Source organism: Trachinotus anak, unplaced genomic scaffold (assembly GCF_046630095.1).
Source record: "Trachinotus anak isolate AG129_WGS33_773 ecotype Australia unplaced genomic scaffold, CSIRO_AGI_Tana_v1 ptg000032l, whole genome shotgun sequence".
Lineage (NCBI taxonomy): Eukaryota > Metazoa > Chordata > Actinopteri > Carangiformes > Carangidae > Trachinotus > Trachinotus anak.
This window is the reverse complement of record NW_027273883.1, coordinates 2,679,010-2,693,209: the sequence shown is the minus strand read 5'-3', so window position 1 is coordinate 2,693,209 and position 14,200 is coordinate 2,679,010. Positions and strand designations below refer to the sequence as shown.

The window sequence follows — 14,200 nt, the reverse complement described above, 5'->3', positions numbered from 1 at the left end:
CACTTTGTCCCTCAAGCCAAATACTTTCTTTGTGAAACACACACACACACACACACACACACACACACACACACACACACACACACACACACAGGTCCTGTTAAAAAGTATCTTTGTAATGACACTGGCCTGTATCTCATATGAAATCATCATTGAGCTGAGTGAAGACTGAGGCATGCTATACTTTGAAGTCAATCACACACACACACACACACACACAAACACACACACACACACACACACACACACACACACACACACACACACACACACACACACCTAACAGATAAGTTGGACGTGTGTCTTTAGCAGATACACACATTCACAGACTAAGAAGCATAAGATATGTTCATGTGTTGTTGTTTGCATAAATATAACCCAGTCTTTCTCAGAAGCACACACACACACACACACACACACACATCACTGACAATGGCTGCAGTTTGAGTGTGTGTGAGTGAATCTTTAGTTCCTCATGTTACATTGAAGCCTTTTATCTGTGACCCAGAGAGAGAGAGAGAGACAGAGAGAGAGAGAGAGAGAGAGAGAGAGAGAGAGAGAGAGAGAGAGAGAGAGAGAGAGAGTGTATTGGGAGCATCGTCCTGGTAACAGACATAAAAGATGACATGATGACAGAGGACTGTGTGTGTGTGTGTGTGTGTGTATTTCACATAGAGAGCTAATAAACATAGATTTTACTTTCACAGTTTGTACTTTTACACAGAAGTAACCAGGTTACAGTTGACTGATCTGGTTTCTACAACATCATGTATTTGAGGAACCTGGTTTCCTTAGTTGGGGTCTGAGATGAAGATTTCTTCTTTCTTCTGCTGAAAGTAAATCTCTCACTTTATCTATGTACGCATGTTTAAAGTTGGACAAAACAGTAACGTCCTGGACTTACTGATATAATCGTAGTTCATGTAATCTAGTTTTCATGATGCAGCCTTGTTTTTAATTTTATTTTAATTGAATAATATTTATTATTTACTATTAATATTAAATAATATTTCATTATTTAATTCAGTCACTAAACCTGAAGCTGACACTCACCAGCTTCTGTCTGTCTAAATATGTCAGTGAGAAGACATGTGGTCCTGCAACTTTTTTCCAAACGTCTGATTTTCTCTGCAGTTTGACTCACGAGCAGCTCATGTAACGTGTGTTTGACAAATGCAGCATGTGGAAACAAACTCTGCTTTGTTCCTGGAAGAAAAGCCACAGTTCCACCTCGAGGTTCATTAATGTCACATCCATGATCCCGCAGGAGTCGAGCCATCGACCTGCAGACGCTCAGAGCTCAAGAACAAGAAACAAAAAGATTATTAGAAAGAAAAAAAACACATAATGACTGATCCTGTGTTTGTGTGTGTGTGTGTGTGTGTGTTTGTGTGTGTGTTGGCACAGGCTGGTAAATGTCTATATTTGGGATGAAGCTCTGCTTTCAGTTCCCTGCTCAGGATGGTGGACATGTGCACACACACCCACACCAATTTCAGAAACATAAATTGGGTAACAGAACTTTCAGCTGTTTCTCAATAATGGACCACAGACCCACACACACAAACACACACACACATGTGACACTGACACATGTAAACACAGCCTGTGTGTGGGCACATGCAGTATGTGCATCCACACACACGAGTGCACTAATGTGTGACATCATGTATTCTTTGAAAGCACATACTGTGACGTTTGGTGTGTGACTGATTCTGACTTAATGTGTGTGTTTGTTTGTGTGTTTGTGCCTTTGTGCAACCCAAAATTTGACTTCAGCGAGTATGTGTGTGTGTGTGTATGTTTATGTGTTTGTGCCTTTGTGCACCCCAAAATTTGACTTCAGCGAGTATGTGTGTGTGTGTGTGTGTGTGTGTTTGTGTGTTTGGTGACTACAGAGTGAATAAGTGCACAGTGAGGACGTCAGCAGTATATTTGGTGTTTTCCGCTCCTATATATTAGTCAGTCTGACCAATGAAAAAAGACAGAAGTGCGGCTATGTTTATATGTCGCGTCGTGTGTGTTTGTTTGTGTGTGTTAGTCACCAACTGACCGGCCGCTCTTGGCTAAGACTGGTCTGCAAACAGCTCACCGTAGAAACGTACGAGCGAAAAACTCCAAATGTCGACATGTGCAGTTTGTCTGATCACAAGTGCTGTGTCATCACCAGGCAGAGTGAATGATGGGAAATGGACTGAGAGCATTATACAATATTCAGTATGATGAGTCACAGCTGAAGTGAAAATCAGATACTGTGTCTGAGATCAGCCCCCTCGTTCACACGTTCCCTGTTCCTGACGTCCTGGTCACTCAAGGTTTGCAGTAAATCGAAAGTTTGGATGCTTAATAAATCATAAGAAGTGCGGGAGAAAAGGCAAAACATTACACTGTGGGCTTTAATATTCACTCAGAATTCATATTCATTCATGTTCAATACACAACATCACTCACAACACATATAAAATGAAAAGATTAAAAAAGAAAAAATAAAGGCAGGATGTTTAAAAAGTCTTGATTAAGTTTAGAGTTACAGCAAATAGTGAAGTAGGAAGCAGACAGGGAAGATTTAATGCTTTGATTTAATGGCAACCACCAGTGCTGAGGAAGTAGTTTCCATATTAAGACACATTAAAAATAGATATGCTACTGTCTGGATTATTTTTTTACATTATTGAGCAATCAATATCTGGAAAGATTTTTTTAATATATATGTATATATGTATCCTAAATTTCTACCATATATTTATTTTTTAAAGAACAATTTGAATCTTTTTTACTCATACTTCTTGCAATAATCAGCTGTAACATTTTACTCACAATGTTAATTGCTGAGTTTTTCAGTTTCTTTCTTTTTTTTTCAGGTTTACCAAACCAAACAAAGGCAAAAGGCCAATTAAAAAATGTATAAGCCAGTAAGCTGACAGGGGGGTACTATCTGCAGTGGGAAAGAAGCACCTGGTACCAGAGACAAGTTGAGTTGAGTTGAGATGAGTTGAGTTGGGGGAGAAACACTATTAGTGAGGTCCAACACTGATACTGGGTGTTACGCCCCACCCTATGGCGATCATGTGGGGAGCAGGACACTACACCAGTGACCTGAATCAACCACAGACGACAAGTCTTAAACAACCAAGTCCAAAGAGTTTATTAACAGGAGCATATACAACAACCAGGACACTAAATCAACGGTACAAAAGACACAATACCAGAAAATGAGCAGGTTCACCCAGGTGTTGTGTTTACATCAACGCTGATCGGAGCCGGTGCCGATAAATAACCGTATCGACTGCAGAGTCATTAAACCCGGGTGTGAATGCAGATTGTGCCCTGTTCCACAGCCGATAAAAGCCGGGTGTTGGTGGGTTTTTGACCAGTGGAAAAGGGGCTTGTGTGTATGTGCTCTGTAACTGCATGTGATGACACTGATCCGTGTATTTGTGCGTCTCCTCTCCGAGCAGAAAGGCAAACTCAGCTGGCAGTGTAAAAGAAGTCAGTGACCTTCATCAGCAGATTTACCCGCATTTAAAAAACCACACAAACCATGAATAACAAATCCTGTATAGAGTAATGAGTGTGTAATACAGCCTAATTTGTCCATATTGTGTGATTGATTAGATTTGTTTTTCGTTTTTTGGGATTTAGGTGAACTGGCCCTTTAAGACCATTGCGTGAGCTACAGCCAGATGGAAACATGAAAATTAAACAAAGGGAGGTCAATATCAATTTGAAATGTTTTCAACATATCACATTGAAGCATTTTGTATGTAGTTTATTTGGAAACATCCATTCACAGCCACATTTATGTTGTTACACCAAAGTAAAACTAACAAACAAACTATGAAGAAAAGAAAAAGGAGCTTCAGCTTCCAACCAACACGCCCTCTCACTTCTACACCTCCACGCTTTACTGGATACAATGACCACAACAGATGGGACGAACACACACACACACACACACACACACACACACACACACACACACACACACACACACACACACACACACACACACACACGTGCACTAACTACACTAACACATGTTACCTCTTTTTGTCAGAATGGCTTTAGATCCTCATTGCTACAGTCAATTAGCCCATCTGACGGGACTAATCAGCTCTGCACACACACACACACACACACACACACACACACACACACACACACACACACACACACACACACACACACAAACAGAAAATGACTCTTACATAAGCCCCATTGTTCCAAACATGGGCACAGTACATGAACAGACTGTGTGATTTATGAACCAGCAGCAGTTTGTGTCTGTTGTGTTTTGTGTTGATTTGTTCTTGCCTGTGTACATGACCCTTCCCACCATAAAAGGAACAATCCCAGCCAAAGCAAACTGTGACGTTTCTGAGCATCGATATCTTCATCACCGCACACGTACTTAATGTCTCTGTGGTGCAGAAACATATGGAGGCAGAGGAGGAAGTGGGATTATTGGAGCAAAAACTGAAACGCACATGTGACGGTCAGGCTATTAAACTGGATATGCGGCTGCGGCTGCATTAAATAAAAAAAGAAGCTTTGAAGCTGATTTTGACTTTGAATATATGAAAATCTGATGGTCATTACAATGCAGGTGCACGAGAGGTTTAAGGTGTGCTCAAGACGTGACACAGTCTTAAATAAAAGTATATACCGTAACCCTCTAATTATCTGCATGGACAACATGGACAAGCTGATGCAGATTTAAATCGTTTTTTGAAGGTAATATTTCCCATAATATTATGTTTTATTTACCTCTTGATGTCTGAGTTCCCACTTACACTTCACCTTATGTTTGAAGTTACTAAGATGTTTCCTCATGATATGCAACTGTCTACTTCTTGTTCATCATTTGAATAAAGTTTGGAGAAAGCTCAGCTGCACAACATCTGGATGTGATGATAAAGACACTGGTGAGGAGGTTTTCTTTTGCCACATGTTGAATTATCGCTATTTCTTTTGTCGTAATTTCTTTATTGTGTTACCTCAACATATAATCTTTGAGTTCTAGCTCACTGTTGAGACAAATCTGTCTCAAACTCTGTACAGCCTACAACACTGTTTATCCCCAGACCCAGAAGAGGAAACATCCAAAGAGTAGAAGTAGTAGTAACAAAACAATATAAATAAAAAAAAAAACAGAAGTAAAAAATGTACAGTCTAAAAAGTTAAGAGAATTACACAATACCATGAAATGTAAATGGACTGAATTCGAAACACTTTATGATGTTGCTGTCATTCACCCAATCAGGAAGGATCAAGAGATTGAACTGAATCTGGGCCTTTGTAGAATATACACAAAAAATCAGCACATCCCTCATGTGTTAACTGCAAAATGCAAATTCTTTTAAAAGGCCAAATTCAGATTATCCAAATGGAATATGCTGTTTACATGACACGTGTCAAATTCCAAATATTGTCACATTCAGAATCAGTTAAGTGTCAATAATAGAGGAATATTAGGCTACATCCACATTACACCTGGCCTCCACACTACTCTGGAGTTTTCGAGCGCCTAGAACTGTTCTTACTTTGAAGACCTGGGGGTTTGTGTTGTAGCCTGGACAGGCAGAAACAGAGACCTCAGGAAACAATAACGTAGACACCTATAGGTGCTCCCTAATTGGGTCTTATCAGCCTGGACTACCAGTGATGAAAGCAACATGAATAACAAAATACAAGTGTTACTGACCTTTTCATTTTTGCTAGAAGTTGCTGTGCTGTTAAATTCTGAATTTTAAGGCTACGTGTCTTTAGTAGTTGTACAAAATAGCAGTATTTTGTGCAACTATTCAATTGCAGACAATCTGCTTCCTGTTTACACTGGCTCGTGCAAACCCAGTGTGAATAATCATGTATGTGAACGGAGATCGTTTCTGATACAGACCTAAAACACTCATCTGGATGGAGATCATTTCAAAGCAAAAACATATTAGTGTGGAGCCTTAGTGTGCATGTAAATGTACTGTGTGGTAAAGATGCCACACTTAAATATCAACTTATACAATTTGCAGATACAGTTGCATTTATTCTGACATTCACTTGCACATTTTTCAATATTTTTGTGACTTTATCTTCAAAGCAAATGTACAGCAAATCAACTTTTGTTTTTTTATATTCTTATTGTGTTTGGATGTCCATCCTCCTGTGTATGTATCAATGAGCTCATCCTGTAGTGGGAAACAAATTCTGTCCAACTAATTAAAACGATGACTTTGTGGACAGGTCAACTTCCTCGAATCTTGCTGTAACATCCTGTTTCAACACAAACTATACCAACATTTGGGAAAATATCTCAAACTGCAGATTCATTGTTGAGTCTTATCTGAGTTTCTGTGTGTCTGCTTGTGTTAATCTGCCAAACCCACATGAGGCAATACCCCATGTTTAATTCATATATTTTTTCCCCGACATATTACACAACATAATGTCATAGTGTTGAAATTGTTATAAGTCTATCGAAGCTGTTAAACGGCTCTCCACCCACGTTTTTTAAAAGCACCACACTGAGCTGTTTTTAATCAGGTTTAGCAGCCGCAGCCTGTAAAGTGGCCCGCTCACAGTGAAAGGGCTCAGTCAGCACTCAGACCACACACACACACACACACACACACACACACACACACACACGCCGTACACACACAGCGATCTAACTTCCTCTGTTCAGGCCACTGTCTCTCTTGGCTTCCTATGTGTTTGAAAGAACAAGCGAAAACATTCACTTTCAACACACTTTCACTTCGTCTTCCTGCGGGCTTGTGCGCTGAGCGAGTGCATGGGAGGCAGAGAGAGAGAGAGATGGAGAGAGAGAATGGGAAAGAGGCATAACGACAAGACAGTCATTCAAAAAAAGTGGTGCAACAACAAAAACATAAAACAATCATCTGAATTATCATCAAACTGGAGGCAAAGCTGATGAAAACATAATGTTATTTACAGCTTTAACGCCTCCATGCTGCTGCACAGAGCCCAGTGGTGAAAATGATCAAACTTCTTACAAGGAGACACCTTAATCACTTCGTGTTACATTGAGATTTAAGGTGAACGCATCCATCCATCCAGTCAAACTCTGCACATCAGTAACGCCAACTTCCATTAAAAGCTTAGAAGTGTTTCAGCAGAACCTCAGCAATAAATGCCCACAGAGTTGTTGTCAAATTAACCTGTTTTCTCTGTATAACTGATCTGAATTTACTAAATCCAGCCTGCTTCAGTCAATCTTTATAAATCAGGAAGCCCTAACAGCTGGTTTATCACTACTGTACTTTCAGCACTGTTCTCATTGTATAGAGCTTCAATAAAAAAAATAAAAAAGGGCTCTGACAATGTTTTTTTTGTGTGTGTGTGTTTTATGTCCTTTACACTGCCTTTCTTTCTGGAATGGGGGCCTATCTAATCATCCATACATGTACTCCACTCGGAGTTGCACAAGGTGTGTAACAGCATGTGAGCAGCACGTGCAGCATGTTGACAGGACCCCACACTCAGAATGAAATGACAGCGCAGTGTATAAAACAGACAGACTATACATACAACTACAAATATACATTGGAAGGCGTCACTGTGCGAAGCAGTGCGGCTGGTAAACAGTCAGAGGAACAATGAATGTGGAGCCGTGACTGGAACCACTGGACCACACGGTCGTTATCACAATGAGATCCATATGACAGCACTCTGACATGCCACTTATGATCAGCACAGAGACCAGATAAAAAGACTGGTTTTATATGCATCCAGCATTACTTTAACTGTTTTTTGATGATTTGAACTTAAATTTTGAAGTAAGTTTTGCTCAGTGTTTCATGTTGGTGCAGCCATTTTTGGACAGGAGTGTTTTTTTTCACGTTTCTGCTTTTCATGTTTTTCGGATCAAATATAATCAAACCTGGTGAACATCCCCAATTTTCACAATCATTTTTTTTTAAACCTACATTTTTTTAAAGGAGCAAGTCAATTTAAAGTGACTTTTAATGTGAATTTGTGTCTTCACTGACTAAAAAGTGTTTTCAGATGCAAAAAGACAATGATCCTGTGTTTTATTTGAAGTGTTGAAATCCATAAGAAGATATATTTGTGGTTTTAAGAGGCAAAAACCATCTGTGTAGTTTTACATCTCCTCTCTCAGGCGTCTCTCTGGAGCTCTAGTAACAACAGGTCAGTCAGCCAATCAGTAGAGAGAATCTGAACCTCTCTTCTGATTGGCTGACTGTTTTCTGAGTGAGTGAATAAAAATATAGCAGATTTCATGTAAACACTTCAAAGAAACCAAATCCTGCAAGGTTGGATGGTGGGTCCAAGTGGGCGGGGCTTGGAGCGTGGCTGAGGGCAATGACTGTTTTGTTGTGACATCACAAAGTTCCAGAAGTCCTGACGGCTGGTTTTAAGGCTCAGTTTCTGAATACAGGCTGTGTGCATTTCTCTGTGGACTGAGGCTTTGATACTTTCACAGTATTAATATAGAACCTAGACCTGCTTTATTATATTAAAAAAAAACACATGGACATCTACCTTAATGTAATATAGGATCTTTAATGTACTGCACAAAGGATTAGGAGTTTAAATATGAGGTACCGGCAGCCATTAAATAAAAACAGACAAAGCACTTACACTCAGTAAAACTTGCCAGGATTTCAGTAAAACTCAACAGACTCACCAACAGTTGTTAAGCAGCAAACAAGGGCCTGAGGGGAAGTGATTGGCAAACATGATGCAAAAGTGAAAAGTGTTGGATTGCAGGTTCCTGTGGCTGCAGGTTGACCAACAGTGTGTTGAAAGTGAATGAAGACACAGCAGAAGACGTGTGAAAGACACACTCACGGACCCTTACACAAACATCATTTGATTCCCTCACTGGTTCCTGCGCAGGACTCTCAGGAAGTGGTTCAGTTGTCTGCTTTCGCGTGAGAAGAAGAAGGAACTATTTTCGGTGACGTTATTCAACCGAAATAACTCAAGTTATATATTTTGTCTCTCTCTCACACTCTCTGTCCTACCCAAACTGCAAAGAAGCAGAAGTGTTTTTAAGAAGGTGTTAGTGACTCACTGTCTGTTAGCGTCTAGCATTTCTGCTATGATTAGTCAGTGAGCGTTATTGTTATTTATATTTTTGCTGTTTCTATGGAAATCTGACAACCACAGAACAAGATTACAAGAACGATAAGATTAGCTTAGTCACTCATGGATGTCAAACATAATATTTGACTTGAAAAACTGCATCTTTTCTGTGTTATGATTATGAACCACTAACTGCAGCCTCATCTGTGCAGTATATTGCTTTGCTAATTTTGCAAACTGGGCTAAATGCTAAATTTATGCTAATCCCTGGTTTATGAGTCACTGCTCCGGCTGATGCTCTGCTAAGTGCTAATCGAGCTAAATGCCAAACTCGTGCTAATCCCTGGGTGATGAGTCATTTGGGTACCTTATGCCTTGCTAATTGCTAATTGAGCTAACTGCTAAATTAATGCTAATCCTCAGTGAGGAGCGTAATGAGTCATTGTGAGATGCTTCACACAGCCATCTTGGGTAATCTCTGAGAAGCAAAGTAAGAAATTCCTGTGCATCTGCTGCGTCAGTGTTAATGTGTGTGTGTGCGTGTGTGTGTATGTGTATGTGTGCATGCACGTGTGTGTGTGTGTGTGTGTGTGTGTGTGTGTGTGTGTGTGTGTGTGTGTGTGTGTGTGTGTGTGTGTATTTTTCTATTGTTTTGTGGAAATTTTTAATTTGAAACCATAGTTGTGAAGGCATGTTGGCCTGTTCTCACAACATACAGAGCTAATGCATTATGTCAACTACACAAAGACCAATGTGTGTGTGTGTTTGTGTGCGCGCATGTATGTGTGTTTGTGTGCGTGGGAGAGAAAGGGTGCATTGTGAAATAATCACCGCAGATTACAGACGTATGCTTGGTCAACATGAATCATTTTCAATGCTGATCAGTGATAAACTCTCATCAGCTGTGTCCACTGACGTAATGAAACAGACGTGGCTCAGTCCCTGTGATTTTCCCATCGCTTCATCTAATGAGCTTCGTAAAGCTCTAAGTGACACCATAATGACCGAGGATCCTCAGAGATTAATGACTTTTATGCACATTATGCACAAAACTGTACAATGATTGATAGATTGCTCAAGATCCAACTAAATAATCATCACATCATCACCCTCACTATAACAAATTAAACTGCTCAGAATGCTCACAATGGACCAGAACTCACTTACCAGTGCATTAGATCCCTGCCCGTCTTGCATTGCATTGTTACTCAATACTGCCAGTTTCTAATGAATAAAATTGCGTGAAGTTGCTTGTAGTTAACACAACAGGCCTTTTTCCTTCTCAAACAAACACACAACGATTTGCAGCTTTGTTGGTTAAATGGTCTGATTCAACTGGATTGCTGCAGGGCAAAAGTTTCACACCTCCAAAATTTCTCTACCCTCTTTTAAACAGAAATGCTGATATATTAACATTAAGAGACATTATAGACATTGTTCCAGCTTTATGACTAACTCTACTGTTACATATTTGTCCTTTACCTTTAATACAGAATGGCGGAGCAGAATAAAGGTGCAACATTCCCACCTTCTGTCTGCACAGATTCTATCAGGTACTTGTGCACATTAATTATTTTTATCTTCTATGATAAATTAGTTGGTTGTACTCTGTGGTTAATAATTCTTATGCATTATTTGTGCCCTCTAATGCTGCATGTGTATGAATTTTTTTTTTTTTTTTTTATCCACTTGTTTCATACTTTGTTTTAGCACTTGCTGTTCTTTTTGCACTAGCTGAGATGTAAAAATGCAGATGCACTAAAATTATTTTAACAAAGAGCGAGGTATAAACCATTTCCTGTCTGTAGTCCAGGTTTAGTACAAGTTAATTCTGCATTGTTGACACATTGGAGACAAAACAGTGTAGTTCACAGTTTAGTGTGAATGAGGCCTGACTGTATCAGTGTGTGTGCACAGGTGAGACTCTACTGCGTCAATGTTCGTCACACTGCAGCCTGTACGACCCAGAGCAGGGTTAACTGGTCCTGCAGTACTACTGAATCTGAACAAGCGACATTTTACCCTCAGCCACCTCTTAGCGTGGGATTAGTGCTAACAACAAGCCAACAAAGAGCCATGTGAGAGTGATTTAACTCCACACCACCTCGCACATGTTTGTGCCTGTGTTGTAATCTGCATTTTAGGAGACACACAAAAAGGAACTAGACAGTATTGCCCACACCACATGCCAATCACTCACTACTTTCTCCTTTTTTGTCCTCTGTAGGCCTCCTCAACTGCTGTGGTTGCCAGATCTGAAGGGGGAAAATCCCCCTTAAACGCGACCAGGCCGTTGATGGTAAAATGGCTCACAGACCGGAGAGAAGGAAGACACGGAGGAGAGGAAGCGACATGCAGCTCTTTGATGGCGGTGCTGAGGACAGTCTCTGCGTGTGGCATGTATACGTCTGTCTGTGTGTGTATATGTTTCTGTGTGTGTGTGTGTGTGTGCATCGGTGTGGGTGTATGTGACCATATTGTATATGTGTGTGTGTTTGCACGCCTTGTTGTCTGTCATTCTGCCCGTGAGCAACCGCTGTTTACATTCACAAAACTGAGCAGGGGTGGCACTGTGTGTGTGTGTGTGTGATGGTGGGGAGGCAGGGGTGTTAGCAGTCATTGGGTTTCAGTGGTTAACCCTTAAACTTTTTATTTTTTGAAGGAGTAGGAGATCGGTGGGGGGGCATTTGAACATCAGCGCTGGTGTGTGGGCATGTTATGTTCTTTATTGGCCAGGAACAACCAGGAGGGGAGGAAGTGAGGGGTAAATGGGGGTGGGAGGAGAAGCTGGTGAGGAAGTAACAGCCCCCTCCAATACCCAACATGTACCCCTGAACCCTATAAGCCCCTCCCAAAAAAACACCCTCACACAACCACCGGAGGGAGAAGAGGAGGCTGCTAGACCACAGACCACCCAGAGAGATGGAGACAGACAGAGATACAGACAGAGACAGACAGACATGAGGACAGGACAGACAGAAAGAATTAAAAGAAAGAGAAAAGGAAAAAGAAGGGAGGAATAAAAGGAGATAAAAGAGGAAGCAAAAAAATATAAGAATATAACTTGAAATACTAGATATTCTCCTCTGCTGAATATTCAATATTTAAATGTTGGGAAAATCCAGAGGAAGCACTAAAGAAAAGCAAAAATGGCCTCACAGGTTGTTGGGAATCTGCAAACGGCTCAAAGTAAATGAAAGAAAAAACTTGGCCACTGAGATCAGAAGTGATGAGCCTGATGGACACTTTTTATTATTAGTGTTGTGCTCAGTTTTGCACGAGAGGTGACAGAAATAGTCGTGTAAGGAATGAAAAAATTTGACCTCATTTCTCACCTCTGCAAACCCGGTCAACAGCAGCACAAAGCTGGAAAAGTTACAAAATTCTCTGATGCAACCTCCCCAGTTCAGATTCCAGAATTATTCGGGGGGAGGGGGACATTTCCGATAAGCACTTTTGACTAAGGTCACTGCTGTTTCACCACAGTGTCGTATCAAACTGAAGGATCTAGATGTGAGGTGGTCAAGTTCATGTCACAGTTATGGAGCTTGACAGGAGAATGTGTTCTATTAGAGGTGATGTTACAGTGTCCGGTACACAGGTGGATGTTGGAGTGAGAGACGTTTCTTTGCAACTGCTGAACTGTCACTGTTAAAATATCAGCACCGGAAACACGCTGGACGTGTGGCGTGTGCGTCGCAGCTGCCGTTGCTGACCTTCTGCAGAAAAACATGCGTGTGTGTTCAAACCGGCTGCGTGTCTGCTCTGTCGCTGCTGCTGCCAGCGATATCTGTGTGCAAAGAGTGTGCCAGATACTTGAATGTTTGGTTATCTCTTCATTTTTAATTTATTTATTATGTATTTCTTATAGAAAATGCCTCTAAAATGCTTCTTTCTCCACATGCAATTTGAAGAAATTCCATCAAGGCATTACTGAGCTATTGAGTCCAATGAGAATAGGACGGATGGCTGAAAAAGCTGAAAAACAATAGGTCTCCATCTGTCGCCGGCGTGGAGGCATAAAAATGTAAAAAAAAAAAAAGTAAACCTTACAAGTTTTTGACTTGTGAGAACAGCAGGAACAAAACTTTTCATACGAGTCGCTCTTGAATGAGGCCAACTGAGCAAAAAGAATAAAACAAAGATAGCATGTTAAAAGAAAAGATGTAAGGAACTGGATAAGTACAGAGACAAAGAGACACCAGAGAGAGTTCAGAAGACAGAGAAACAGGCTGTCAGGCTGAATCAAGGAATCAGTGCTGTGACTTTGGCTCTATGTGCTGTTGGTCCCAGGGGGAAAAAAAAACCCTCTTTGCTGTTGTCTTTTATTTCAAACATGTCCAGAAACAATAGAGGTCTGTCTGTCCATGAGGCCTGTTTTCGTTCTCTGCTCGTTCCGGACAAGAGCGTCGATTCAGAGACGAGACAGAAGTTCAGGAAAGAGGAAGACACGAGTGCAGGATCTCATTCATCCTCATGTATCCTTTGCATTATCCAATAACAGGCATTAAAGAGTCACTTCACATTTTGCCCTAACCCGTACTGCTCCTGCCGGTGTGAGTAACAAGGATGTGTGAGGTCACAAAGATAGCTCGCTTTCGTTTTAAGTCTATTTTTAGATTTAAAAAAGTGTGGCATTATGGAGATTTCTGTGTAGTTTTAAAGTTCTACCGTGTGTTTGCATATGATGTATTTACATGTACAGTTGTTCACACCTGTGTGTTCATGTGTGCATGAACTACCCTCATGTTGTGTGTGTGAGACTGTATCTAAACTGAACAATCATGGCTTTGGTGTTTGTATGCACTGATGTCTATATGCAGTGTGCATATATGGTTGTGTGTGGGCAGATGACAGACTTGTGAGTTCACCACATCAGTGTTAGCTGTGTGTGTGTGTGGTTTCCTTCACTTCACCGCTGCCTCCTCCTCCTCGGGCTCACCGCTGCTCTCTTCTGTCTCTGACACTGTTACAGGTTTATTTCAAACGTTCTGTAGGATGGACTTTGTCACGTCAGCCGATCACTGGACAGTCTGAAGCTGTTTCAGTCAGTGTTGAGATACTGGGAGTAGCAACTCTTCTACTTCTTTGAATTACACCCTCAGAGTGAAGACATCTTGGAAAGTGAGGACAT

General features: G+C 40.8%; 1 long non-coding RNA gene across 2 annotated transcripts; it reads left to right on the top strand.

Annotated features, from left to right (window-relative positions):
• Positions 1–5,084: 5,084 nt before the first annotated feature.
• On the top strand, positions 5,085–13,991 carry LOC139613641 (uncharacterized). 2 transcript variants are annotated; one of them, XR_011686796.1, is made up of 3 exons: positions 5,085–8,938; positions 10,560–10,619; positions 11,294–13,991. It is a non-coding gene; the product is annotated as an uncharacterized lncRNA (long non-coding RNA). The 2 variants fall into 2 exon arrangements; XR_011686797.1 differs by having other exon boundaries at positions 5,095–10,619; positions 11,294–11,466; positions 13,411–13,991.
• The last annotated feature ends 209 nt before the right edge of the window (positions 13,992–14,200 follow it).